Raw genomic sequence first — 10297 nt, 5'->3', positions numbered from 1 at the left:
TACTCCTCTTGAAGAGTAGTTTTATTAGATGAGAAAATGAATATAAACTCTCTAGCATCATGCTCAATAACATATAATAGATCTGGATTACATATTAGCTCCTTCCCTTTCCTTTGTAGCTACATATAGACAATTATTAGATTCAGATTGAGAATGTGAATGAAAGAATACTTAACAACACATTAAAATCTTAACTTCTCTTTTTACACTATAATTACTGTTTTATCTTCTTTATATAACCTTCTCTTTTAATTTCACTGTAACTTGTGAATTATGCATCATTTTGCTGTTTTTACTTACAGCTTTGGAAGGCCCATCCCGTTTATCTGATCTAGTCTCTTTATAAAACGTATAAACTGGCTCTTGCCATAGATGGACTCTTCATCCAAATTAAACATAGACACATAGACATGGATTTATAGCAAGAACAGAAATGGTTACTTAAAGGAAATCAACAGTAAACTCAATGGGCCATATTAAACCCACATTAAATCCACCTGAGCTGCACTCTCTTGACAGGGTAATTGTGAGGGCGGGACGTGAGGATGAAGGGTGAAGTGATTGCACAGATGGTGGGAGGGTGGAAGACAGGTGTTTGAATAGGCACAATCTTCCCACTAGGTCTGTCCAAGTCAATGATTCTCAATATGTTTTTCTTGCCCCACAAGTTCCATTTTTATTCATATTGGTTTTGCAGTTGGCCACTGAGTAAACACATACAAATGACAGTAAAGTGCCTTTAAATATTAAACATGACATTGATCTGGACTGATCTACCCTTTGGAGAGATAATCGTGTACATAGTGCCCTTTTGTTATGAAAGTCCCTAAGTGTTCAATGCCACCAGTGGCCATGAACTCGGAAAGGTACAAGCAGGTTTGGCTGCCAGAAGAGAATTACCAAATCGTGGAGAATTATATCTGATCACTTATGTTACAATTAACAGTACATTGTCTTCCCTAGTCCCTATCACCACTAGAAAGAAACAACCAAGTGCGGTGTGTCGGCTCATGTCAATATTCTTTAAAATAATATTTAGGCATCTAGGAAGACAAGAGGAAGCTACATTATACTGAATTTGACCCTGTCAGAGACCAGTCCAACCTCACTGACAATATTTGGTCAAAAGTCCTTGAGACAGTCATCCTGGGATGTTAGCAGCCTGTCATCGTACTAAGAAGTACAGATTTTAGACTCTGTTGTTTCAGAATAAAGCATAAGGGAGAGGTGGCTCATCTGAAGAGGACTGTAATTGCACCTAAACTACAGCGGGAGAGGGTACTCGGAGACTCGCTGTGGAGAAAGCGTGTCAAGTGAGTAGAGAGCCAAAGGTTCTAATTGTCTCCTTTATTTTATACAAGGTGCTATTCATGCTTGTCTATGACCCTAACCCCATTCTGCCCTTCAGCTGGATTCCATCTTAACAGAAAGGGACACGTTCTCAGTTTACAGCAGCCAGAGGAAAGGTTTCAAACCCTGAGCATTGCATTACTTTCCTGGGGGACAAAGGCAGTGCTGTTCTGTGGCGGACCCACCAGCCATGCTCAAGTACCGAGCCCAGCCGGAATGATGACATCCCTGGGGAGCAGAAGGGCTTCTATCTCTCCTCTCTGCAAATCAATGTGTAGAAAGCGTTGTATGTGCTCCACCGAGGCAGACTCCTCGGGCTTATAAACAAGTCTAGGATGCTGGAAATGAGAATCTCATTTACTCTTCATCCAACATATGGAGTGCTTGTCATGTGATAGGACCCATGGCAGATACTGGGGAAGGAGTGAGGGGCGAGATGGACAGGGCCCCTGTCTTCATAGGACTCACAGCCAGTGGGGTGGGTAGGGTCACAGACAGCACACAAACAATTACACGAGCAAACATTAAAGTGTAATCGTGTGAATTGATGCATATATAGAAGTAAAATATGCAGTGAGAACATGTGACAGGGTGACTTGGCCTAGGCTAGGGGATTGGGAAAGCTTCTCCGAGGAAAACAGCACTCATGCTGAGACAGGAAGATGGGTATTGCTTAGCCAGATGAAGAATGGGGAAGAGTGTTCCAGGCTTGGGGAAAAACAAACATGAAAGCCCCAGGGTGGGAAAGAGTTTGCACATCTGAGGAGAAAACTGAAGTGAGCACAGTTGAACACACAGATGAGATACATGGGGGCAAGACTGTGTAAGTCCTTATGGGAATTTATCCTTCGTGCAACAGGAAACCATTGAAAAGTTTACGTGGAGGCTGAGTGAGGGCGATATTTTTAAAAGTTCACTTTGGATGTCGTGAATAACTGGCAAGATGGAAGGTGGAGGTGGGAAGAGGGGCTAAGAGACTATTGTAACAGTTCCAGTGAGAGATGGTGGTGATTGGACTACGGCGTGGCAGCAGGAATGGAGAGAGATGCAAGCGTATATGTGAATTGGCTGCTGCCCAAGCCCCACCTGGGCCCTGTCCTTTTTCACGGCTAATTTGGCCGATGTATAATATTTAAATCATACGTTCTTTTCTGGGAAAAAATTGCCTCCCTTTCTGTAAATGGGCACAATACTTATATCATCAAGAATACTACTTAACAGCCAGGCACCACCAGCAAGATTCCAACAGTGTAAAGTTAATTCATGTATTGGATGATAATGGATTAAAAGTGAAGCTATATTACTTGTACCCCCTGATAACGTGTCTTCTGTACACGGTACATTGAGAACAACTGGTTGTAGGTAATAAATAAGATTATAAGTATAATTTAGTAAGATTAAATGAAACCTAGGTTTATCATAAATAACTTAAACCACGAGAATTACAAATGGACAATATGTATTTTATTTAGGCCATCAATCCTTCCTTACCTGCGTAACTGACAAAGGCTACTCCGCGTCTTCATCCCTTTGTATCCTGTCTGCTTATCCGAGCTGGCCCTTCCCTGCTTGGCTTTCTCAGGTGTCAGGTAGAACCCTCTGCATTTCCACTTTCTTGCTGTGCTAATTCTTCTGCTCCCTGCTTTTCTCTTGTGTTTTCTCCCCTTTTCCTGTTTGTTTCCCTTTTTCTCTCCCGTTTACCTTTGACCTGTCATTTCTCTTCTGCTGCCACACACTCCACTGATGTCTTGCCCTCTCCTTCTGTTCTTTGCTCTTTTTTCTGTTCTACTCTCGCTGATGGTCTCTCTCAACAAAGTCTGAAACTTTTCGTAGGAGGGAGGGAGGTTAAATTCCAAACTTACCACATCAGGGATGAAGCCTGTGTCTCTAATAAAGTCAGAGGAAGAAGCTGATTGAAGGTGCCAGAGAGCACCAGCCCTACTTCTGGGAAACAAAAGCATGTGATAGAACAAGGGATTTCTCAAGGCTCTAGCGGTACCACTTTTTTTTTTTCCACGAGGTCACCTTTGAAACTCGAGTTCCACACTAAAGCTACTCTTTGAGGTGTAGGCATCTGTTACCAGATGGGGGTAAATATTAGCACGTGTTTTATATACTAATATCATATGCAGAGCAAATTGTGAAGTAACTACACAGTCACACGAGATCAGTGGTCACAGAATTTTAGAACAGGAAGGGAGGTTAAAAAATTTGAATAGCATGTTAGTTTGAAAGACTAATTTGGTGTCATCTACCAGCAGGAGGCCTCATGGCAATGAAATTGAGGACAGGCTCATTTTCAGGGGAAAGAGAGGAAATAACAACTTGAAGGGAATAGAGTAGAGAATGACTTGACCCTCCATGAGGCCTGTGGGAAGAAGTCAGGGAAAAGCCCATCAGCCTGAGACACAGCAAAGAATACAAGCGATGTTCCCACTGTATCTGGGCACATGGGGGGTGCTGGACCAGTGTGTGCAGCTTCGACATCGGAGACTATGTTCACACGCTCATGAACTTTAGTGGCTAAATCCCGAAAGTCACAGAAAAAGGATTACGAAGGCTTGAAGTCATTTATGTACTCCTTCCCTCCTTCCTTCATTCACTCAACAAATAATTATTAAGCCCTTACTATGTGCTAGGCACTCTTCTTGCAATGAGAATGTAGTAGTGAACAAAACAAAGTCTTGTTCTTAAGGAGCTTACATTCTTGTGTAGGAGACAGATAATAACCCCCAAACAAGTAAATATACTCTTACTACTATACCTGCTACTACTGCTAAATGCTTATATAATGTTTACAATTAGCCAGAGATTGTTTTCATTATTTTACATATATAACTCCTTTGATAGAACCCTCTTTTAAGGTGAGTACCACCGTGATTCCCATTTTACAGATGATGCACAAACAGGGGACATGCCTTGCTCAAGGTCACGTGGCCCTAAGTGGCAGAGTTATATAATGTCAGTGGTAAGTATCGTAAGGAAAAATAAAGGTCAACACATTCCATGTACAGATTTGGCCGATGGGGGTAGTGTAAGTTAGAGAGTAACAACACAGTCTTTAGAATCTGAGTTCTGTGATCAATGGGCTACATCCAAGCTCTGTGGCATTAGGTAATTACATTGTTTATTTTGGACCTCAGATTTCTCACCTGTAAACTGGAGTAATGAAACCTAAAGGGGTTTCTGTAAACATAAGATTAAATTATACACTTATTATAAAGACTTAATGCAATCCTGGCATATATATATATATATGTGTGTGTGTGTGTGTGTGTGTGTGTATACATATTTAGTACATATATGTCAAAATGAAACAACAGGGCCTGAAGCTCAGCAACAGCAAAAACCAAAATGAGAAGACAAATTGCTTATGACTGAATGTTTCTGGGTCAGAAAATATTTGTGTTTCCTCGAGGATTTAGTAACTCAGAGGACTAAAGCGGAATATAAGAGATTCAGATCTTTCCAGGTGAAATGGATTCTTTCAAGAAATTATTGTTTTCAACAGATACATGAGGGCAGAAGCTCCCTGAGGTGCTCAGAGTTGCTAGTGGGTGGTTGGAGAGAAGCCCAAGGGGTTAGCTGGACTTCACATGACCACAGGGGAAGCCCTGAAGTTGGAGTGGGTCACACAGCCCCTTTTGGTGGTAGAACACAGGGCTGAAAGTGAATGGGCTCCAGCCTGGAGCCTTGTTATTGAAAGGCATTTTACCTGGCAAGGTAGAGGTGGCTCTTTATACAGATCTAAAACAAGAGAAGTTGGCCTGAAGCAATGACGTCTATTTTCATTAGTCTTACACATCCTCCTAATCCTTCCTTTTGCTTTTTCCAGACTCACTCTGTTCAGCAGGAACCTAAATGAAATTTCCCATTATTGTCAAATGGAAAAAAAAATGTCATTAATGTATCCACAGTTTTTTCTCTTTCCTATAATCAATCATATTCTTTGTTTATAAAACAGTTATGTTTCATTATTAACAATCTGGTTCATTCAAAAGATATCTCTGAAAGGCATGTTAATTTTGGTTGGTTGTTTGGCATATTAGAAAAACAGAAGTCTCATGAGCCCAGAGTGATTTTTTTGGTCAGTCAAAAAGACTTTAGGAACCATGACTACTGCCCAAGGTCAAAATTTAAAAAAAAAGTTTACTGGCAGTGTTAATATGTACATTGGCATTATAGTCAATGCCTGTGGTTTGGAAGTGAAGAATGGATTTTATGCTGGATTTTGCCAACACTGTCTTCTAATACTTTTAGAAATCCAACAAACTTTGTGTTCTATTATAAAATGTGAGGTTTTAACACATGTAATATTCTTAAAAATTTAGTTTGTTTATAAAACATACTCTTTCAGACTACTCTTGTTATTATTTAGTACATTCGAGAAGTGTACTAGGTAGAAAATGCTAGGGAAAATAAGTTCCACATATTTATCATTATCTGTATTAATATGCTTCAACTGAATGCCTGAGTTCATGTGGCCCTTTGTTGAATATCTAATAAATGGTTGCGGGTGGTACACATTAGTGGCATCAACCTTGCTCTGTCCTTCTTGGTCTAGCAGATATCCAGTGGCCACTTTTGAGCCTCTCTAAATGGCACAGAACTGGAGTTCCCAATTGTTCTGTTGGCCTTTGTTTTTTTCTAGGCTTGATTCAGGTGCCTGATTCTTTTTAGATGAATTTCTTGAGACAAATCACCTGGAATGACTGACTGCCGCCACCGAAACTTAAAGTTATATTTCAAGGTCTTACTTACAGTCCTAAGTAGGTGCTCAGTAAATATGGGTAAGTCTACTAATAGGCCTCCCCAATGTGAGCAATTAGCACTTTCTTCTTTTATTTGAAAGATCCTGCCCTTTGAGTATGAAGCCACGCTGACATGTGATGAATGGAGAATCAACATTTGTTAGAGTGTTATGAATGGGGGGCCCTTCAGAAGAGTTATGATAAGAGATTCAAAAGAGCAAACAACACAAAGAGAAAAAGCTCTAAAAAAGGTTTCAGGGAAGCCAGGCTACAAACCTGAAGAGTGCTTTGAGTGAGATTAGAATAGTGGTCTTTTAGGAAATACACTCATCAGTAGCTCTAGATAGGATGGATGGACTTGTAGGCAACATTTCAGCAAAAAGTTACTGCCTCTTTAGTATAAAAACATCAGTTTCACATTAACTTTTTTCAAACTTTTTTTTTGCTGTGTTTCTCGCAAATCAAAAGCATCATTCTCTATTTTTAGAAATGTGAAATATTAGAAGACATATGTCTGCATCAAATGGGATAATACGAGTGTGAATATTTGACAAGAGAATTTTTTCTCTTGAAAGAGTTACATAAGAAACAAAAAGACCACTGTGGCTTGATAGGTTTGCCTCAGCCAGAAATTACTTCAGCGTCTGGCACAGTAGGCTCTGAATAAACAGTTGTTGAATAAATGAAGGAATGTAGTGATCCATGAAGCATAGCAACTGCAAAATCTTTTGAGTTTGGGGGATATAAAAAGAGAAATACTCACTTTATTTATCCTTTTTTTACCTAAGTTTATTAGAACCCACTCTCCATAATTCAGTATCACTCAAGCTGACTCTGCCTCTTCAGTGACTTTCCCCATGGATGGCCATGGCCAACGGGGTGCTCTCATGGGGATGATGACAACACCACATAGCTCAGGGAGTCTCTCTAGTCTCTGCTTCTTCCCTGTGTTCTGAGTGTTCTTGCTCTGGCCTAGAATACCTGACCCTGAATACCTGATTTCTCTGCTGTTGCTCGGCCCCAATCATGCCCTTTACCCCGCCACTGCAGTCTACCTGTTTTTCAATTTAAGCATGAGCTTTGGCACCTTCCTTTGATCATACAAACCACAATCTGTGGAGTTTCTCTGCCTTCCTCTTGTCTCTTATCCAAACCTTAGGTCTCAGCCCACTGGTTACCCACCTAAATGGAAGAGTTGTTTGAACATTAGTCTTTTAGTCTCTTTCCTACCTTTCAGACCATGCCTATGACAGTGGCTGGGTGTGCCCAGAGTTGCTTAACTGCCAGTGTCACTGACTGATTTGTTTCTTCTGGAACCTTTTCCACACCTGTGACACACACACACACCCAGAGCTTGAAACCACAGGCCCACAGACTCTTGCTTTTCTAGGTAGTCCACTGGAGATAAAGGTGAAGCCCAGCCTTCAGCAGAACTTCAAAGGCCCACTGTAGCCTGAGGCTCAGTAGCGCCCTCTACTGCGGCTGCTCTGAGTGTGGCCGATAGGACTGGGGTCTGAGTATTTTAAGCAGAGCATTCCAAAACCCCAGGCCAGCGCCCAGAAATGCACTGGCAAACAGAGGCCCTGCCATCCTTTCTTCTTAGTAGGGGTATCACTTGTATCTAGGGTTTCAGAGGGGCTGAGCCCACCTACCTGCTCTCGTGCTCGGCAAGAGAGAAAGAGATGGGGCCTGCCCTCTAGCCAGGAGCCCCAGGGCCTCCCAGCAGCAAGTATGGTGGCCCAGGCTGGAAGACAGAGCCCAAGTGTTCCTTGAGAGCAGTGTTCCATGTGCTGCTATCCTGCTCACAGCTGATCTGTGTCTCTCAGGACTGAAGACTGTGCTGCGTCCTTAAGCTGATCTAAGGAAGTACTCATGAGTCAGCATAGAGTAGCCATCAAGAGCTGGGGTGCAGCAGCCACACTGACTGGGCTGCAAGTCTGATTCTGCATGCATGACCCTGAGACTTTGAGCAACTTGATTAAACTCTCTGTAACTCAGTTTCTTCCTTATAAATTGATGCTTCATCATTCAACAGCCATTTATTGCACAACTTCTCTGGGAAGGGTACTATTTTGGGAGCTAGAATATAACCATAAACAAACCAGATAAGTTCTCTGCCACTGTGCAATGTCAGTTCTAGAACAGATATAGATAATGTACAGGTAAATATATATCACCAGGGAGATAAGAGCTATGCAGAAAAATAAAGCATGGTGAAGGAATAAAGAGTGATGTGGAGTATTTTAGATAGTGATCAGAACAGTCTTCGATGAAGAGATGACATTAGACCAGAGGTCAGAATGCAGTGAGGAGTGAGCTATGCATGTAACTGGGGAATGGTGTTCCTATCAGAGGAAACTGCAGGTGCAAAGACCCAGAGGCTAAGGTATGCCTGGGATATTGACAGTATCTATTAAATACAGTTGTTGTGAGGTTGAGTGAATTCATTTAAGTACTTTAAGTCGAGCCTGGTACATAAATATTCCTTGGTTGATGCTAGTTGCTAATACTATCAGACTGCTTCTGATAATATATATATTCTGCTCCAGCTGGTCCAGTTCCCCACCTGTCGACTCCTCCTTGATGTTTGGGGACACTGCCACCTGCTGCTTCTTGTTGGTAGACCATTGAGTATGGGTGACATGCTGAGAAGTTGATGGGAAGTCTCCATCTTCTGCCCTGTATGTTGGCTTCTCCTGGCTGGACATTCATTAAACTCCTTAAATCAACTCTGTTTTTCTGCTTTATGTGAGATTTCTATCATCAGTGTTGTCTATGTCACCTGCCAAACCTCAGCCCACCCTCCAACAAAGTGCCAAGGATCCAGGATAATTGTTGTCTTATAGGGAGATGCCTTTATACACAGAAGACTGTTCTAAACACATGTTTCACTGGAGCCTGTGCTTTTGTTAAATGGCTATCTCCTTCTCTGAGCCTAAGAAGCCTCAGAGAAAAATAAAGACTCCAAGTTATAGCAGAGTTCATCAGACCACCCACCAGCTCAGTGGAGGCTCTGGTCATCTTATGGAAAAAAAATGGACAAGCTCCCACAGAGCTACCACTGCCTCAAAGCATTCACCATTTAAGGCATGTACTTGTTTCCACACAGACTCATGATCTTCTGAAATAGCTCTGTTGAATGTCTTTGTAGTTTGCCATTAAAAAAAAAAAAATCTTACTTCCTTGTGCTTACAAACTTGTCCATACCTGGGAAAAGTGACAAGTGGAAAATGGCCTTCTAGCCCTTTCTGAAGGAAAGGTCTGGCTTTGGTCTGGCTGTACACAATGGTGCCATTTAGTATATGCAGGAACCTGGCTACCTATAGGACTTGCTTAATATAATACCCTACATTACATCTCATGGTCAATAACAATGATATCCATTATAACAGACAATTACTTGAGAGCCTATTAAAAACCAGTTGTTATACTAGTAACTTTTCATTTATTATCTCATTCTAACCTCTCACCAATCCTATATAACCCAGATACTCCATACATCAGCAGGTTGCAAGATCACACTTCCCATTAATACCCAAACCATAATAATCTGGGTCTCCTTCCCTCATCACTGTTGGAGGTCCAGTGTCTTTTCCAGTTTCTCTCTCATGAATTTCTCAGAACTTCTGGGAAATTCTTCCTGTCCCTAAACCCAGCTATCTATGCCATGTTGGTCTGGGTTTGGGCTACTGCTGGGCTCCTCCACAGACCTCTTTTTCCTGTCCCAAGACCCACTCAGACCCCAGCACAGCTTTGTCTCAAGTGTAGGTTCAGATGCTTCCCCTATTTCCCTACATGATAGGGAAGATTGAGCTGTAATGTTTTAGCAAGCTCTTATGATGGCTTTGGGGAACAGAATGGAGTAACACACAGAGGACTTAAAATTGACCATTAGATATGGTTGCTGTCAGAGTGCTCGGGCTCAAGCCCCTGCTGAGGCTCAGCATACAGTGCACTGATCTCTTAGCTCCTTTCTTCCAACGTGTTGCAGGAGGCAGTTGAAAGTGCTGCCAGTGGGATGTCCTTGCAAATATCTCATAATCTGAGCCCAAATTTCTGTTTTCTGTAGCCCTAAACAGAGAGAGAGTTATCCCATATTATCTAAAATCTAATTCTTAGGCTCTCATTTTCCACTCCAGGATGAAGAACAACCTCATCTCTATCTACAGGGCCTTTCCCTAAGGTCCCCACCAAGG

At 41.8% G+C, this 10297-nt stretch overlaps 1 pseudogene; it reads right to left on the bottom strand.

The window, feature by feature from the left end:
• Nucleotides 1-1544: 1544 nt before the first annotated feature.
• Nucleotides 1545-8809, bottom strand: LOC138398777 (uncharacterized; annotated as a pseudogene).
• Between the last annotated feature and the right edge of the window lie 1488 nt (nt 8810-10297).

This window comes from Eulemur rufifrons, chromosome 18 (genome assembly GCF_041146395.1).
Source record: "Eulemur rufifrons isolate Redbay chromosome 18, OSU_ERuf_1, whole genome shotgun sequence".
Classification (NCBI taxonomy): Eukaryota; Metazoa; Chordata; class Mammalia; order Primates; family Lemuridae; genus Eulemur; species Eulemur rufifrons.
Note: the sequence above shows the minus strand (reverse complement) of the source record. Positions and strands in the feature narration are given on the sequence as shown.